The sequence below is a fragment of the Canis lupus genome, chromosome 15 (assembly GCF_003254725.2).
Source record: "Canis lupus dingo isolate Sandy chromosome 15, ASM325472v2, whole genome shotgun sequence".
NCBI lineage: Eukaryota > Metazoa > Chordata > Mammalia > Carnivora > Canidae > Canis > Canis lupus.
Genome location: NC_064257.1, coordinates 56,480,040 through 56,499,017, shown reverse-complemented (window position 1 = coordinate 56,499,017; position 18,978 = coordinate 56,480,040). Strand labels below are relative to the sequence as shown.

General features: G+C 38.7%; 1 long non-coding RNA gene across 1 annotated transcript in view; it reads left to right on the top strand.

Moving 5' to 3' along the window:
• Window positions 1-2,713: 2,713 nt before the first annotated feature.
• Window positions 2,714-18,978, top strand: part of LOC125752556 (uncharacterized) — a 41,075-nt gene continuing 24,810 nt past the window's right edge. The window contains exon 1 of the long non-coding RNA XR_007402384.1: window positions 2,714-3,151. This is a non-coding gene — a long non-coding RNA (uncharacterized LOC125752556). The remainder of the gene's footprint in view (window positions 3,152-18,978) is intronic.

Sequence of the window (18,978 nt, the reverse complement as noted above, 5' to 3'; positions counted from 1 at the left end):
TACATTACTTTTTACTGTTAGTGGGAATGCAAAGTGGTGCAGCCACTATGGAAAACAGTATGGAGGTTCCTTAGTAATTCCACTACTGAGTATTTACTCAAAGAAAATAAAACATCGATCTGAAAAGACACATGCACCCGTGTTTCTTGTACCTTACTTACAATAGCCAAGATATGGAAGAAACCCTAATGTCCTTCAATAGATGAATGGATAAAGTAGATGCGGAATGTATACACTGGAATATTACTCAGCCATAAAAGGCTTGTCATTTCTTTGGCAATACAATTCCCTCAAAATCTTAGTGGGCTTCTGCTATATTTTTTTATAGTCGGTTCCACATGCTGATACCCATACGCACCATTCTTTTCCAGCCATATTTCTTTAACCTGCTTTATTTCTTATCTTCTGAGCTTAACTCTGACCGCTCCTTTTTAATGAAGATTTACCTTGAGGTCATGTGAGACTGTAGGACTGGGTAGGAAAGCCACATCCAGAGACCTGATTTCCTTGTTTTGCAGAAAAATTTTAATGAGTCTTTGAGGAAAATTTTCAAGAGCTTCAGAAGTGGTTGGTCTTTAACTTATGAGGCTCTAAATATATGGACTCTTTCTATTTCCTTGCATCTCTGATTACAAACCAGCTAAATCTTCACCGAACTAGACTCTTTATTGAACTCCTTGCTAAGATTGGCCAAGAGAACCCATATTCATATTCTGTTCTTTCCAGTCACTTCCCTCAGAGCAGATAGTGTGTCAGGTAAAAGTTTTAGCAAAATTTTGCCATGATGTAAACAAATAGGTTTCCAGCCTGTACTGTCTAGTTTCTTATTGTTTCACTATTGTCAAACAGTATATAATTGATTGGCACTAGAGCTAAGTTGCTTTAATAAAGACCCCAAAATACAGGGGGTTGAAGCATGTTGAAGGTAATTTCCTTGTCCAGTACCAGCTAAGCAGGGCACCCTCCTCTAGATGGCTATTCATGGACCCAGTTTCCTTCAATCTTGTTGCTTCACCCAGGACTTTATCAGCTATTCTCCCAGTTACTGGCTAGTTCTTTCTTTCCTTGCTGCTGTGAAATTCTTAGTAAATGACAAGTTTTATTATAAACTGAGTCCATTTTCTTAATTTCTGCCAAACTAGTGATTACTAATTATGTCCCTTTGCAAAGCTTTCTGGCCAGTGCAGACATCAGACACCCATAATCCCCTTAGCATTGAATTCTATGAGCCACCTGAGCTGCTTATTCCAGACCATCTGCACAAATTCAGTTCTGGAAATTTTATAAATGAAAGAAGACTAACAGCTTAGAAGATAGGATACAAATATGTAATTGGCAAAGTAATTACAAAATTTCGTTGAAGAGAATGAGACAGAAATCATTAGAAGTGTAGAGAATCAGACTCAAATTCAGAGAAATGAAACAGAAGGGGCACATATAGTCATGTTATGCTTGTCTATTAATTTTTACCCTATGCCATTTTCAAAAAGATTTTGAGCCAAAAGTGAATTTTCTGCAGAGAAATTAAACTCTATAAGCTTTGGTTTAATTAAGGATAATTAATGAATTATATTAATCGCTATTTACTCTATAACTGGTTTGCTACAATTCTTTTTATTTATTTTTATCAATAGCTATAGACTTCTATTACATTAGAAATTCTAAGAAATTAGTGAATTGGTTAGCAGATGCTTTCAGATTAGCATTTTATATCTAAGTTCCGATAGTCAACTAGATGTTATTAAGATTTAAAAATATAATTAAGATGCAGCCCATAATTATGATCTCCAAAGTTGCATTATGTTTAAGAGACTAATAATAGTAAGGAAGCAAGAATATCCCCTTTGATATCTGTGATTTGCAGTAATATTTTGTAAGCTTTATGAGAGCAGGAAACTTCTTGTCCCCTGAGTCTAGTGCCCTGGCACAAGGCAGGCACTCAGTGAGTACTTGTGGATTTGATGAATAAAGGAGGTTTTAAGGTATCAGATCTTATATATTCAGAACTTTTGCCATCACTTCAGCCTAAGCCCAGATCTTTGTAATCAAGCAGCAGAAAGACCAAGTTATTTCCTTGGTGGTTTAGAAATATAAAATATCTGTTTGCATATTACTCAGTTTTCATCTGTCATGATCACAGGGACCAGATGGCTACCTCCTCTATAACACTTGCGTCCCAAGGAGGACAGCATGACAAAATGTGAAACTGGCAGCATTCAGTGTGAGTTCTTCATAATTCTGCAGTGAAGACTTCCGTTTGTTTTATATTTTGTGGAGCATGCGCACTCTAAATATGGCCCATAAGATGAACATTTATATAATTGAGAGACTTTTGAGGCAGAGAAAACTCACCAAGATTCTCAGTGCTGTTTTAAGATATTCCCAGCGAGCTATCAGTGCTGACACACAAGTATCTATTTCTCTATCCTGGAGCACCCGCATGCCTGCCAAGAAAGGAAGCTTCAGAACCTCCCTTAGTGAAAGCCTAGAATCCAGAAGTAGGCTGTATTTTTCCCAGTTGACAAACAGTATACACATACCCAGCTGCAAAGGGAAGTGAGTAAAATGAAGCCAGGGGTTTTCGGTGCATGCAGACCATCTACCTTTGCTTACTCAGTACCTGTGTATCTCATGCATGAATATAGTTTTGGGAGAGGCAGTTCAGTCCCTATTACTTGTTAGTTCAGAATCCCCACCTTCTTGCAAAGGATTCCATCATATTTTGGTCAGTTTCAAGACTGGAGACAGAATGTAACTTCAATATTTCACCATGTCTGCCTACAAAATTGTGATGAACGCCATGGACAGACCCTATTTAGCTTCTCCGTGTTTGTATGTAGGCTGTGAAGAGTCTTCCGGTCTTCAGGTAGTTTGTGTCTCTCTATCCTGTAGTTGTCTACCTTTAGCTCCTTGCTTTTTGTCATTGCTTTGTTTTCAGTGATCCTAGAAACTACTGTGACTTGCAGGTAAAAAAATTTTTAAAGATTTTATTTATTTATTCATGAGAGACACAGAGAGAGGGGCAGAGGCAGAGACAGAGAAGCCAGCTCCCCGTGGAGAGCCTGATGCAGGACCCCATCTGAGAACCCTGGGATCATGACCCAGTTGGAAGGCAGACATTCAGCCACTGAGCCATCCGGGCTCCCCACAGGTAAAATTTAAAAGCAGTTTTACAACTGCTCAGAATAAGTCATAAAAGACCGTAACTTAGTGACTTGGGGTACTGATGCCTTGAACCAAATATCTGTTTGAGGCTTCTTTGGAGAGTAAGTAGGTTTGTATTTAAGGAAGTTCGGGGGGGAAGGATTTATGTTTGGGAAAATAACTTGTGTAGATTTTCAACAAATAGCTTATGCTTTCTGTCAGAGTGATAGACAACAGTAAGCTTAAAAAACAACAGCAAGTGAAAGAAAGAGCTATAAAGTAAAAATGAAGGATGCAGGAAATACAGAATGGAGCATGGGACAATTATTAACAGTAAGAGCAGACTGAATGCAACAATATAGTCTATTTCTTTAGCCCCTTTAATGTAATTGAAATTCCAGCACAAACATATTAAGAACTCTCTAGTTTAGTCAGCTTAACTTTTTGTTCTTTTTTCTTTTTTGCTTTCCAGCTGTTGTGTCTATTAAACATCCATGGGTTCAAGGTGGGTAAGATTTAATGTATAATGTGTATATATTTTAAATCAGTGAAAATTGAGATAAAAATTGAGTAATATGCAAACATATATGTATGTAAATATATACACGTGTGCACATATGTGTGTGTATGTTTATCTTATTTGTTGTTTCTTTGTTACCTAGATAATTTACAGGTCTTTTGCAAAATATCTCTCTTCACCTCAGATTTAGCTTGGGATAATTTAAAATGGCACTGTGAGACTGAACAGTAGTGAAAATAGATAAAGGATAGAAGTCCTTCAGTAAACTAGCCCAGTATCTATCCTTGGTTAATCCTACCTTAAGTCAGCACAGCCATCCCCTGCATCCTCAAAGGGAACAAAACCAATATGATTTCATTCATTCATCATTAAGAAAATACATTGAGTTCCTACTATGACCCAGACACATGAAGGTAACAGCAAACATTGCTATACTGCTTTAAATTTTATCAGTTTTCCTACATGTAATGCCAGACAATCATCCTAAAATCCTTGTGAAGTAGCTATTATTGTTATTCTCTTTGTTTTGAAGACTTATTTATTTATTAGAGTGCGCACATGACCACAAGCGGGGGGAGGAGCAAAAGGAGAGGGGTAAGCAGACTCCTTGCTGGGTGTGGAGCCTGCAGTAGGGCTTGATCTCATGACCCTGGGATCATGACCTAAGCTGAAATCAAGAGTCCAGTGCTTAACTGACTGAGTCACCCAGGTGCCCTGATGTTATTGTTATTCTTAATCTATTTTTAGAGATGAGAAAATTGAATCTCAAAGATGTTTAGTAACTGGCCCAGATCACATGGCATTTGAATGGCAGATCGAAGACTCAGGTACATGGTCAGTAATGGAAGAGTCTGTGGCTCTTCCACAATACAAAATGGATGATCCAAGAGTCAAACTAAAAGTAAATGATAACGTCATCATGAGGAAAACACGGCATATCTTCCTTGAGCATAGTTATGTTCTAGGGGTGGTAACTTTTTTGCATGCTTCTTTTGCAGTTAGCCTGGTAATTATTATAAAGAATTTGCTTTGGGGTAATCAATTAAAGTGGTTTATTTAGGGAAATTATTCAAAAATTTTATATAATCAGATTAGTAAATTAAAAGGGAGTATGGTGGGGATAGTAATCCCCAGGAAATGATATAACATCTAACGGTGTTTAATTAGGTTTTTAAAGATGTGTTGCTGTGAAGCAATGACTGTCTATAAGATGCTTGAATTGGATTTACTGTAAAAGTTATTTGAAATAAGAAAATTTGATCTTTTCCTTCTACAACTTTCATGAACAACATCTGTTGCCCAGAAATAAGGAATGAGTAAATAGTTAGAGCTTTCCTGAAAGGGATCACTTTGGGGAAGAGAAATGGAAAGACAAAATTTTTCTTCTGTGGAAATTACATGCTAGTAGAAAATAAACAAATGTAAAAAAAAATTATGTCATGTAAGAGAGTGATAAGTGCTAAGAAGAAGAAAACAAACAGTAAGATAAAATGTTATCAGGTGTTATTTGGGATACGTTGGTTAGGAAATGCCTTTGAGAGGGATACTGTTCAATAAAGACAACATATAACAATATATAGGGGCAGTGCATTCTAAGCTTGAGGGAAGAGCAAGTACAAGGGCCCTGAAGTGGGAAAGTCCTTAGCATGTTCTAAAAAATAAGAAAGCCAGTATGGTGGAAGCAAAGTGAGCAAGGGGAAAAAGATGGAAGTTGAAGAAATATGAGGTAGCCTGATCATGGAGAGCTTTTTAGTCCATTGAGTAGAATGTCATTTTATTATAAGTGTATTATTCAAGGTTCTCCAGAGAAGCAGAATCAATAGGAGATAAATATAGACAAAGATATGGGTATAGATATACATATATACATATATCTCCCATTTTCCATGGTTTTGCTTTCTGAGGTTTCAGTTACCCGTGGTCAGCTATCCTGCAAGCAGATCCTTCTTCTGACGTATTATCACAAAATCAGTAGTAGCTTCATGTCATTCACTTCAGTTCATCTCCTCACACAGGCATTTTATCATCTCACTTCATCACAGGAATATGAGTACAGTACATTAAGATATTTTGAGAGAGAAAAACCATATTCTCATGATTTTATACAGGACGTTGTTATAGTTCTATTTTATTAATCTCTTACTGTGCACAATTTATAAACAACTTTATTATAGGTATGTATGTTTAGGAAAATACATAGCATTTATAGGAAGAGGAAGGGGGAGGTAGTATTTGAATAATGTTTACTTTTCTCCGTGATCTTCCATAATTTAATTACCATGTAAAGTTAATAGTACTTAAATATTATAATACAAAGTTAATACTTCTTATGTTACATGATAAGGGAATAAGGAAAGAAATTTTTGCTTAGTGTATATATCTATATCTACACATACACATTTTTTACAATAAGGAGAAAATATTCATGAAAATTATAGTCCTCATTTCTATAACTGGTCACATGGTTGTAGCTGGTATGTATAACTACTTTCTGTTACTACCCATTCCGTATTCTCTTTGCCTCCAAGTACCTCAGCTGATCATGGTTCTTTACCATGGGGTAACCATGGGGTAACTCAGACCTACATTCCTGAAGAGTTGAGACCATTAGTAGCTCTGCTTGGGTTGGCTTTTTGTAGTTTTCTATTGACCTTAATCACTGGGCATGAGGATAGTAAGAGATACCCTAAGGAATCTCCTGTTTTCTAAATATACTCCTCCCTGCATACTCTGTTGTGGAGTGGTAATCTAATTTCCCTTTGGTTGTAAGAATCAATCACCCCAACCAATGCAGTAACTCTCTTTTTTTGCTTTTTGGTTCATAGGCATGAGGAATCCTAAGTGGCCAGGCTGTAGTCTTTGTTTCCAATTCAATGGAATTATTGTTATGTTTCTTGGCCTTTGGAACTAAGACCCCTTGGCCAGTAGAACATGAGGTCATGAGAGCAAGAAGCAAAAATTTTGCTAGTGGGTCACTAGGAGTAATAGTGAGGGATGCCACTCTCATTTTTCATGCTTTGATTCCTGGACCCATGAATCCTAGCTATGGAAGAAGCAACACCATATATTGGATGCTGATTCAGAGCACATACATTCTTCTGGAGAACCTTGCCCTACCCTTATAAGGCAGTGACACCTAGCTGTCACTGTAACAAAGTCTTCAAAAGGTTATTACACTTTTCTGTCAAACCAACTGTTTCAGGATAGTGGGGAACATGATGTTAGTGAATGCTATGATCCTAGATCTATTTCCATACTTTATTTGCTATGAAACAAGTATCTGGATCAGCGGCAATGCTCTGTGGAATGCTGTTTGACCAAGTATCTGGGCATCCCATGACCCAATCAAGCTGACATATAAAATTAACCATCACAATAACCTAGCTAATAAGTCATTATAGGTTTCTAAGTAGATCATTACATGACCTAGTTGTATTTCAGTAGGATCAATCTGGCAGGTGTGCAGGGAATGTTAGAGGGGAAATAAGAACAAAAACAAGGACATTTTTGCAGGCAAGAATTGACGATTTGGACTAGATGATGACGGGGAGATGGAGAGAATGTACTGTGAAGCTAGAGTCTGCCTAATGTGATGATGGATAGTATTTAAGTTATGAGAAGAAGGATTCATTCCAATTTGGGGATGAATGATAATGGCGTTTACTAATATATGGACCACTGCGGGGGGCGGGGGGAAGAGATTTGGGAAGGAAAAAGAGTTTAGTATTGGATATGTAATAATCAAGATTCCCATTAGAGATCAACTAGTGGTACAGAATGGGAGTTGGATTTCTGAATTTAGAGATTCAGAGAGATTCTCAGGCTAGGAAGGTAAATTTGGAAGTTTTCAGCATATATATGTCTTTTAAACCATAGAACTGTATGGAATTGTCTGCAAGGAAGTAAGTGTGAAAAAGAAAACAAGAGTCTAAGGACTGTGGATACTCCAACTAAAGATGAGAAAGAGGAGAAGGCAGGATCAACAGTTGAGACTGAGAAGGAGCCACCAGGGAGGGAAAAGAAAAGCAGTGCTAGAAGCCAAGTGAACATGTTACAGGAGGGAACAAGCAACCAGATCAAATGCTGCTAAACGTTCAAGCAAGATGACTGTGAGTGAACATTAGAAGAGGTTCCGTGACATTGTGGCTGACATTGACAACAGCTGCGGACTGGTAGGCTTGAATGTCTGCTAGAAGTGATTCAAAAGAGATGGATACTGAGGACAATGATCCAGTAGAGAGGAGAAAAAAGAGGAAAGTGAGTTGCAGCAATTTAGTCCTCCATAGGTGGGAGGATGGGATATGGTGTCACAGTAAGGAAATTTGCTTTAGATAAGAGCAGGAGAAAGTCTCCCATCATATATGAAAGGAAAACAGAGAATAAATATATAGTTTCATAGATGGTGGATTGATTTGATGATGGGAAGCAGAGATTTTCTTCTGATTGCTTCTGTGTTCTCACAACAGAAAGCAAGATCTCAGCTGAAATATTTCAGTGAAGGAGTCTGAGGAAAGTGAGAGAGTACAATGACAAGGGATATGTACAAGACTGACAGGCAGTACTAGGGACCACTTGAGGTCTGGCATCACAAATTTAGTAAGACTAGTTCAGTTGTCTTGGCTGTAGACATTAGGGGCAGACAGCTGGATTAAAACAGGTTGAGAAATTTGCCAGAAAGTAAGAGCGGTGTAGAGATATAAGGAACTTAAAGCTCTATTCCAGGGAATAATTACAATGATGAACCATAGATTCTAAGCTGGATAAGTAAAAGGTAGTAGACTCCATTAATTGGAAGCAGAGTCAAAGAATTATTGAAATGCGGAGCCTAAAGGATATATGCTATAAACATAAGAGAATTGAAAGAATGGTATGTTTGGAATTAAAGATTTTGAAGATTGTGAAATTGCAGGCAATGACAAGGATATTATTAAAGTGGGGGCTGAGGTGGGATGGTGGGCAAATCATTATAAGCGAGGACATCAAGGAACAGAGAGGTCAAGATGTGAATGAATTATCTATGAGGATACCAGTTATCAGAATGATGACCAAAGTCCTGCTGGGGAGAATGACAATGAACCAGTTGGTAAGATCTTCAATAAGGGGAAAATGGTAACCAAAGAGAATGGTAGATAATTGCAATGAGAAGTGGTGGATACAAATCTAATCCAGTATCACATGCTTCGAAAGACCTAGAATGTATTAGGAAATAGGATGAACAATGGTTTAGAAAGAGCAGTGAAGAGCCAGGAGCTACCTGCCCCACCTTTCTGGCTAGTCCGAATCAGAAAAGGACCACCACCATTTGAGACCTCTCCAAAGAAGCTGGGTCTTCAGGGAACAACCAGGTCTGAGCAGTACTGTCCTAGAACAATACAATGTAAGCTACGTAGGTCATCTAAATTTTCTACTAGGCATCATTTTTTAAAAGTAAAAAGAAATTGGGGCACACGCGTGATTCAGTCAGTTAAGCGCCCGACTCTTGATTTTTGGCTCAGATCATGATCTCAGGGTCATGAGATCAAGCCCCAAGTTGAGCTCTGTTCAGTGAGGTGCCTGCTGGAGTTTTTCTCTCTTCCTCTCCCTCTGCCCCCTCCTCATGCTCTCTTTTTCTCTCTCTCAAACAAAAAGTAAAAAGAATTGGGTATACATAATTTTAATGACCTATTTTATTTAACCCAATAATAATCCAAATATTATCATGAAAAACCATGGAAGCCAGAAGGAAGTGATATATCCTTGAAGTGCCAAAGGAACTATCAGCACAAAATCCTATTCTCACGTAAATAGCCTTCAAGATATTTTAACTTCTTTTTTTTTTTTTTCTTCACAAAAGTCTTCAAATGTAGTATGTATTTCGTACTGACAACACATTTCAGTTTGGATTAACCACGTTCAGTACTTAGTGGCCACATGTGGTTAATAGCTACTATATATCAGCTCAAAGTTAGAGCAAGAAGGTGAAAGAGATATGTTCACAGATGAGATTGAAGACAGGAAATCTTATGATGACAGACTCTGAGGTCCAGAGGGCTAGGGGAATGGCTAGGGGTCAGGAAGGGATAGGAGCATGAGTCCGTGAGAAAATGTCCTGAACGATTGTGGGAATGAGTCAGAATATAAAGGATGACCTTGAAGACTTGGACTTCTGGAGGTGAGTGAGGCAAGCAGGGACATAAGTGCTAGAGAGGTTTGTCCTCGTGGTCTCCTGTGGGGATGTGGATAATCAGTTCTCATTATAATCTCTTTCAGGGGGATGGTCTTTTAGGCAATTGATAGTTAAGGCACAGGAGGGTGAAGGGTGAGGGGTAGTGGATTATCAGAGTCCTTGGATCACTGTGGCTCTCCCTTTCCTCCTGCTGTGGGCAGGGTTCAGACTTGAAGAGATCAGAGCACCCCCCTCCACATTCCTGACCTAGCCTTGTTGTGAGCTATGAAGAGTAAAAATGGGAGATAACATGGGAGGAGGCAGGGAACTGAGCAGGATTTGTTACAAAACCGCATTTTTCTTGAGAAAAACACTACAGAATAGTGGGATCAATGGCTCTTAACTAAAGGAAACTGACAGCACAGTAGAAAGGAAACTAAATCAACGGAGCAGACAAAAGGAGGGTGGAGAAGGCAGGAAAAGAGAAGAGGGTAGGGCAGGAAGAAGAGAGGGCGGAGTAGAAAAGGAAGAGGGAAGTCAGAGAGGATGGATACTATCCCTGCTTTGTTTTCAGAGACCTTAAAAAGATGGGCTCGCCGTGGACTGAAGGCCCTTGGCCCACAGCAGCCCCATTCACTGGGGGGTGAACTCTCCTCAAGCACTCTGCCTTCCTCTGTGAGGTGCGCAGCTCCCTGCAGACCATTCTAGACTGAATGGCCTTTTCTCATGCTGACACACCAGGCCCTTGTCTCCCATTTAGGTGTCCCATGCTTACCCCCACAGAATCATGTGTAGAAATGACTTCATTCCTCAGCATCTGCTTTCCCACCCATGTTCTTTCAAAGGAGCAGGACTGGATCAGGGCCCTCAGGCAGCAGGGGGCCAGGTGCTAAGCTATCTCTTAAATGATAGCTTCCCTGCGTTGCTAATCCACATCCACAGGTAATAACAATAATGGTGACTTCTGCAAAGGCTTTGTTTTACTCCGAACTATTTCTCAAAAGTTGGGGAGTATGGAAGTAGCCAGCAGCTGTTCTTAAAATGGTGAAACTATTGTCCGGCCCCAGTGATACGAGGTTGAGAAGGTGACTGACTGGTAGGTAGGTAGGTCAGCCGCCCTTAGTAAAAACAAAACAAGGACAACAAACACCTCCCCCGGGGCACACCCCCCACCGGCAGATCCCCAGGCTGTGGGAGAGGCATCAGAATCCTCAGGGGAAGTTTCTCTGTGATTAAAAAGGGCTGCTTCATCCAGTTGCATCTTTGTGTGAAACATTATCTCAGTCTTGTAAAAAAAAAAACTGCAAGAGGATTTCACTAGTTAGTCTAATTTTAGAAGAGCATTTGACACAGTTCAGAGGGAAGCAATTGACACTTGCTAAATTAATTCAAATTGGTTTGACTGCAAACAGAAGCACATTCCCCCAGGAAGTCAAACAACCCCATTCAGGCGGAAAAGGGGTGTTAGAGTCCTGTCCTGAGCTTTATAGCCTCCAGCGTGTGTCTCATCTCCACCATCTCCCAACTCAGAATTCCCTCCCCAGCACATCCACACCCAGCGGCACTGGCAGGAGGGACCACAGCCAGAGAGTGGGCTGCCCAGGCAGGGGCTGAGTCACCCTGGCCTGCCTCCGCCTTCCATTCAAGGAAGCACATGCCCAGAGGAATGAAAACGTCTCAGCATGCAGACTCTTGTTTCCTTGGAGGCATCTTTATCTAGTTTGGAGTGGCCTCTTTTATTCCTCTCCCGTTTTTTCTGTTTGTGGGTCTAGATCTAGACAAGCCTGAGTGCAATCCTGGTTCCCCTATTTACTGGCTGGGTGCTTTGGACTCCCTGTGCCTCCGATTTACCGGTGGTTAAATGTAAATAACACTAGCACTCGCATCATAGGGTTGCTGTGTAGGTTAACGTATATAAAACATTAAAGACTGTATAAAGTAAATACTCAGGAAATATTAACTATTTTTATGGAGAAATCTCTATTTGCCAACCAGGATCCTCGGTCTACTGGTCCATTCCTTGCAGCTGCTAGTTTTAAATCTAAGTTCATCTTCTAGTGTAATGTCCTCTCTTACCCACCTTGCTCCAACCCCACGCGCAAACAGAAACTTTTCTCATTCCTATACCTACCACTATTCACCAACCCTTAAGACTCTAAGTCAGAAAGAAAAAAAAAAATCCTTCAGTGACACCAGAAAGTTGAATACCTAAAATCAAAACCCCTCCCTTCCGAAATTTAATCCATGCACAAAGTTGGTTCCCTTAGACTTCTTGTTGAGAAGAAGAAGTTGGTTGAGTATCTGCCACTGCTGGTCTATAAGTTGGGAGTGGGAGTTTAGGGAGAAAAGGATGTCCCTAAATCTGACCAAGAGTTATTATGCTTAGGCTAACTCGGTCAGTCCTTTTTTTTTTTTTTTTTTTTTTTAAATCTCTAGGAGAGTTTAAAGTGAAGAGAAACCTGTATAAAGGTTGCTTAAAGGCCTAAATTCTACAGGTGGGCGTCCTAAGAGTCTTTAGCTGTATATATTCAGGTTACAGTCCTTTGAACAAAATGGCACTTAACCAAGATGGGACATGGTATCTAATTTAAGTTGAGGTGAAAGCATATTTTGCCCTCTTTTTGGAAAGGTTTCAGGTGCAATCGCCTGCTGCACAAAGATGAAACAAACACGGCCTGCCTTTGGGAACACAGGCCTGAAGCTCTATCTCAGAGCTACTCTCAAGCACTGCAGTAGGCGTAGGCAGTGCTAACTTCCTGCAGAGTCAGCTTGGTACATCTTTAATTGTCCTTAGGTCTGTTTTCCCCAGAGTCCAACATCTGCTCAAGTCCAAGAACCTTTTAAAAAGTCAAAATAAATAAACAAAGGAACCTTTTTTCCATGGCTCACAAGTTGATTTTCCAAGTTTTTCCCAGCTATAAAAAGATATTTCAACTGACAGGAAATGCTTTCCTGACCAACACTATCTCTTGAGGAGAAGTTTAACTTCTTTTCTCTATTTCAAGTCGATTAGAGAATCATCCCGCCTTCTTTTGAAGGCCTCTTAAGTGTGCTTTCTCTTGGGTAATTAGGTGTTCCAGTCATGAACACCATGATATTATCTGAACCTGATGATCCTCTTAAGTAATCCAATTTATTGAGAAGTCTCCACCCTTACCCCTAATTAGCAGTGTTCTTTTAATTAGCTCATAGAATAAGGCCCAGGTATATTTGGAGATCTTTTTCTCTCTTAACGCTGCTCATGGTTCGAGTCAAAAAAATGTTTTAATATGAGGTGATCCATTTCAAAAAGATCCACTTAACATAGGTATTAGTTTCCCATTGCTGCTATAACAAATTAATACAGATTTAGTGGCACAAACAACACAAATTTATCCTATTACAGTTTGAGAGATCAGAAGTCTAAAATCCATCTCACATTCACAGGGCTGTTTCCTTCTGGCAGGTCCAGGGGAGAATTTGTTCTTTGCCTCTTCCAGCCTCCAGAGGTTGCCTTGGCATTCTTGGTTCATAGCCATATCACTCCAAACTCTGCTTCTGTCTTCACATCATCTTTTTCCTCTTTTGACCTTCTTGCATCTCTCATAATTATATACCTTTGTGATTATATTTAGAGCCACCCAGAGCCCATCCAGTATAATCATCCCATCTCGAGATCTTTAATTAGCTCAATAATGTTCTTTTTGCCATATATAACATTCACAGATTCTGGGTATTAGGAAGTAGATATCTCTGGGGGACTGTTATTCACCCTAATACGTAGAGCTTTTACTCATTTTGAACAATGTGTACAAATTCACACTTTAAAAAAAAAAAAAAACAATGTCTTGTTTTATACGCAATAATATGGGTCAATGGATAAAACCAACTTTTCTCTGTCTGGCAGCCTGTACAACTTTAATAGCTATTTTGAAGTTCTATCCTATAACTGATTTTCCTAGTCCCTCTCCTCTAGGACCACAAGACCTTCTTATAATATTTCATTCCTTGTCATGGCCAATAGTACCAGTTCACAGAAAACTAACTGTGGGCAGCCCCAGTGGCTCAGCGGTTTGGTGCCGCCTTCGGCCTAGGGTGTGATCCTGGGTACCTGGGGTCGAATCCCGCGTCGGGCTCCCTGCATGGAGCCTGCTTCTCCCTCTGCTTGTGTGTCTGCCCCTCTCTCTGTCTCTGTGTCCCTCATGAATAAATAAATAAAATAAAATAAAAAATCTGTGTTAATCACACAGTCAGAACTCTCTCCATTGCCAATGTAACTCAACTTAAATTGGCTTAAAATAATAATTATATTATACATAATGTAAATTATGTGCATATTATATATAATATTATTAGCACAGAATAATGATAATTTTGCCTTCAGAGATTGTCTGAATATACCATTAAATGCTCCCTGTGAAAGATGCCACTTGGGTCCAACACAGGTGTAGTGGACATGCTAATTTTGTTTGGCCATCATCCATTTCCCCTTCCTCCATTCATTACACCTTTATTTGAGTGATGGAGTCCATCCCTCTCTATTATGTGGCCTGGATCATATACTTACTCTAAGGTTCCAGAAGAGTATACAGCTCCAGCCTGGCCAGTCAGAGCACCTTGTCGTATCAATGGGAGGAATTGGGTGAGGGGTGTGTTTGTGACCTCAGCTGTGTCAAGCTGCTCACTGGGATTTTTGCTGGGATTTTTGGGAAAGGTGCAAGGCTTCTGCTAGGTTGCTAAATTGACGAAGCAAGTACTCAATAACCAGGAATTTATTTGCTTCGTCTCCTTGGTTTGTTTCTGGATTGGCTTTTTCTCAGGCAAGGTTAGTGCTTTTAAATTTTTTTTTTAAATGGTTCCAGAAGGGCCAGCGTTCCATGTTTTTAAAAAATGGTTCCGTTTTTTAAAATGGTTCCATTCCATCAATTTAGCAACCTAGCAGAAGCCTTGCACCTTTCCCAAAAATCCCAGCAAAAATCCCAGTGAGCAGCTTGACACAGCTGAGGTCACAAACACACCCCTCACCCAATTCCTCCCATTGATACGACAAGGTGCTCTGACTGGCCAGGCTGGAGCTGTATACTCTTCTGGAACCTTAGAGTAAGCATATGATCCAGGCCACATAATAGAGAGGGATGGACTCCATCACTCAAATAAAGGTGTAATGAATGGAGGAAGGGGAAATGGATGATGGCCAAACAAAATTAGCATGTCCACTACACCTGTGTTGGACCCAAGTGGCATCTTTCACAGGGAGCATTTAATGGTATATTCAGACAATCTCTGAAGGCAAAATTACCATTATTCTCTTAAAGTCAGATCCTTACTCTTTGTCCTTGAGCTACAGTGTTAATTGGTTGGTTGTGGAGTCTCAGATAACACTGGAGTCAAGGGAAAAATTATCTTTTCTCATGCCTAGGGCTGAGTCATGAAAGGACTCTTTTCTTTCTAAAATGACCAAATACTCCAGAATTACAAAACCACATCACAAAAATCTGAACCCAGAGTCAGATCTGTTAACCCTAGGGAAATTTAAAAGAAAATAAGTAATTCAATTGCCTGTAGGGTTAAATGATAACAGTGAAAATATGATATTTAGAACACTAGAAGACATTTCCAGTAAAACACAGAATGAGAGTAACTGAACCAAAGTTCTTAATTTTGAAAACTCTCCTAACTAAATGAAATTAAAAGGGGACTAATAAAGCTCTCAATTTCATGGATTTTAAAAGCTTTTAAAGTTTATTTTAACAAACTAGTCTTTGGATCCTTGAAGTCATAAATCTATTTCTAGATAGAATATTCTCTCTCCAACCAAGAGTGGATATATATTCTCAGTCTGATTTTAATTTTTCTCTTATTTGGAAAAGATGAGCTAGAGAAATAGGAAACCAAGATTACACAGATAAAGAAATCTGCAGAATCACAGTTTACACATTTTTCATATTGTCTATCTCTATTATAAAATTAAAATCTCACAGTTTCTTTGTTAAATGATTGTAACAGGTAGTATAATCAGACAAGTATATGCTGAATCAAGAAATCAATCTGCAGGGGGCGCTGCTCACCTGATTTTCCTATTTTGAATGACAGAATTTTTATTGTAATTTTTAGTGGGGATTTACATTGCCCAGGGAGACTAACTGTGGGAATAACAAAAGGGGTCATTTAGATCAAGACAGTCTATAAACAAATGGAAAGTTAGCAGAAGTACTAAACCTACATTACAAAATGAAAATTATATGCATTATTTTAATTAACTCAACCACATAAGGATGAACCATGAATAATACACTCTGATATTTTGATATGCCAGTTCCTCCTAGGAGCTAGTTAACTCATAACACAGTTAAAGTATTTTACTCTTTTCTGATTGAATGTCTTTCTTGTTTTTGAGTTCTTCTGGTTCTTTCTAATTTTAGAAGTCTCCATTTTTTTTAGTTTATCGTTATATGAAGTCAGAATTTTAAATGCAAGGTCTTTATTCTCTATCATCTCAATTATTTTTAAAAGTTTATTCCTTTAGAATATTCTGTACAATTCCTTTAACGACCTGTCTGCCCCTGGGAGTGGTCCTTCTCAATCAAAGCATATGAGACCCTAATAAAACAAGGGACCTTGTAAGCAGATTTCTGCTCAGAGTTGCATTCATAGACATCCCATCCAGGAAGCAAGGTAAGTTTTAACAGACTGTGATCTTTTCTTGGATATACTGAATACTATTGAAAGATACTCCATTTTAAATTGACAGAAACACTTCTCCAATGTCTCTTTCTACTCTGCTCTCTCTCCCTCCTTCTCACTATTCAGGATTCCCTCATATGCTCAACCTAAACTTGAGCCCCTGCCTATTTCCTCTGAACCTCTCTAGTTCATTCCCTCTCTCCAGCTTCTGTATTTAGCCTAAGTAAGTTACCCTTTTTTCTAATTCTACTGACGACAACACTAAAGAGTAGGAAACTCAGCCAAGTTCAAGCAATCAAACATGTCAAGGGGGTGGTGGATTATTTGCAGAGGAAAAGCAAAATTTTCTGAAACCAGACAGAGGCAAAGGGGAGAAGGAGGCAAGGAATATTACACAGTACTGAAGCTTGTTCCTTGTGTTTCTACAACTTTCAGTGCTTGTGGTTTTAGCACCCTCTGGCTGTTTACCTCTTGGTCAAGCATGTGTGACTCACATCAGATGAGATAGAAGTGTAAAGGAATTTGACAGTTGTCTGATTTTTATAAAGAAAAAATGACTTCCAAACTCAGTCTGGACTAAAAAGCCTTCCCTATTGCTCAGAAATCATGGATGCCAAGGCAGTTTCAAGGAAAACTATGTAACATCTCTGGATGTTTAGCAATTCAAATGTTTACTGTTTAATCATTTACAGAGTAATGATTAAGACCATAGACTCTGAAGCTAGCCTGACTGGGTTCAAATACGCTAGCTTTACAACTTTCTAACTCTAACTGCACCAAGTGGCTTATCTCCTATGCCTGTTTCTTCACCTAAACAACGGCAAGAAAATCTACCTTATGGAGTTGTGACAAATTAGTCTGTCACTAAAGGTGACATGCCTTCAACAGTGCATAGCACGCAGAAAAGGCTTGAGATATATATATATATATATATATATATATATATATATATATATATATATTATTGCCATTTGTGTCCACTCTCATGTAGGCTTACCTAGACACATGGATCTGGGACATTAGGATAATGTCCTTTAGTGTATTAGTACTTTTAGCATATTCATAGTGTGGAAAAGTTTCTATAGGTTGTGATACACAAAATGCTGTGCAGTTCTGGGTTCACAAAAAGTGTTGTTTGGCCTTAAATAACAGTAGCTCTTAGTCTCCTATAAATAAGTAAAAGACTGCCTCTCCTGAAAGGCTAATGTAAGTAAATATTATGTCCAGGGTGAACATTTTAATTGAATTTGCCATTTGGTAGCCATACAGGTGGCCAGTGGTCTGGTATTCCCAAGTCTGAAACTGTTACAGGCTTAGTAATAGGTCTCAGGTCCATTACGAATTATCAGGAGGTCAGTCCACTTTTTGAAATTACAGTTTTCTTATTTAAGGTTTGATCCAGCTTTAAAAGCATATGTGGGGATCCCTGGGTGGCGCAGCGGTTTAGCTCTGCCTTTGGCCCAGGGCGCCATCCTGGAGACCCGGCATCGAATCCCACGTCAGGTTCCCGGTGCATGGAGCCTGCTTCTCCCTCTGCCTATGTCTCTGCCTCTCTCTCTCTCTCTCTCTCTCTCTCTGTGACTATCATAAATTAAAAAAATAAAATAAAAAAGCATATGTGTTATATGTGTTTCCTGCTCTTTATCAACATGAAGACTTTCATGTCTATTCCTATTATGAGAGTTTTTTTTATCATAAATAGGTATTAAATTTTGTCAAATGCTTTTCTGTACTAATATGATTGTGAAGTTTTGTTATTTTTTCTGTTAATATGGTAAAGTTTGTTTTACAAGTAAGGCTATGGTCTATATGGAGATAGGTTTCATAGGTATTTTAAAGAATGTGTGTATTCTCTTGTCGAGCAGACTACTCTATAAATGTTGATTATCTTCTGTTGGTTCAAGTTATTTAGTGCTTTTATACTGTTGTTGAATTTCAGCCTAATTGCTCTATCAGTTGTTGAGAAAGGAGTGAAGTCTCCAACTATAATTCTGGATTTGTCTGTTCTTTCTCTCAGTTCTATCAGTTTTTCCTTCATGTATTTTAAAGGTCTGTTGTATGGTAGATACCCATTCAGGATTGCTATGTCTTCTTGATGGATCGATCCTTTTATCATTATGAAATATCTTTCTCTGGCAATTTTCTTTTCTCTGGTGTCTGGTTACCTGATGTTAATATAGCTGACCTGCTTTCTTTTGATTAATGTTTACATGGTATAATTTATTCCATCTTTTTCCCTTTCAACATGCCCTGTACTGTTATGTTTGAAGTGAGTTTATTATAGACCGCATATAGGTGGGATTATATATTTTTAAATAAAATATAATTATAGATTATAAATTTTTAATGCACATTGCCAATCTTAATCTTTTAATTGGTGTATTTAAGACATTTACATTTAATGTAATTACTGTAGTAGTGTTAGACTTTAAGTCTGCCATTTTGTTTTCTGTTCTGTTTTTTTCACTGTTCTTTTCTTTTTCTTGCCTACCTATGGGTTACTTGA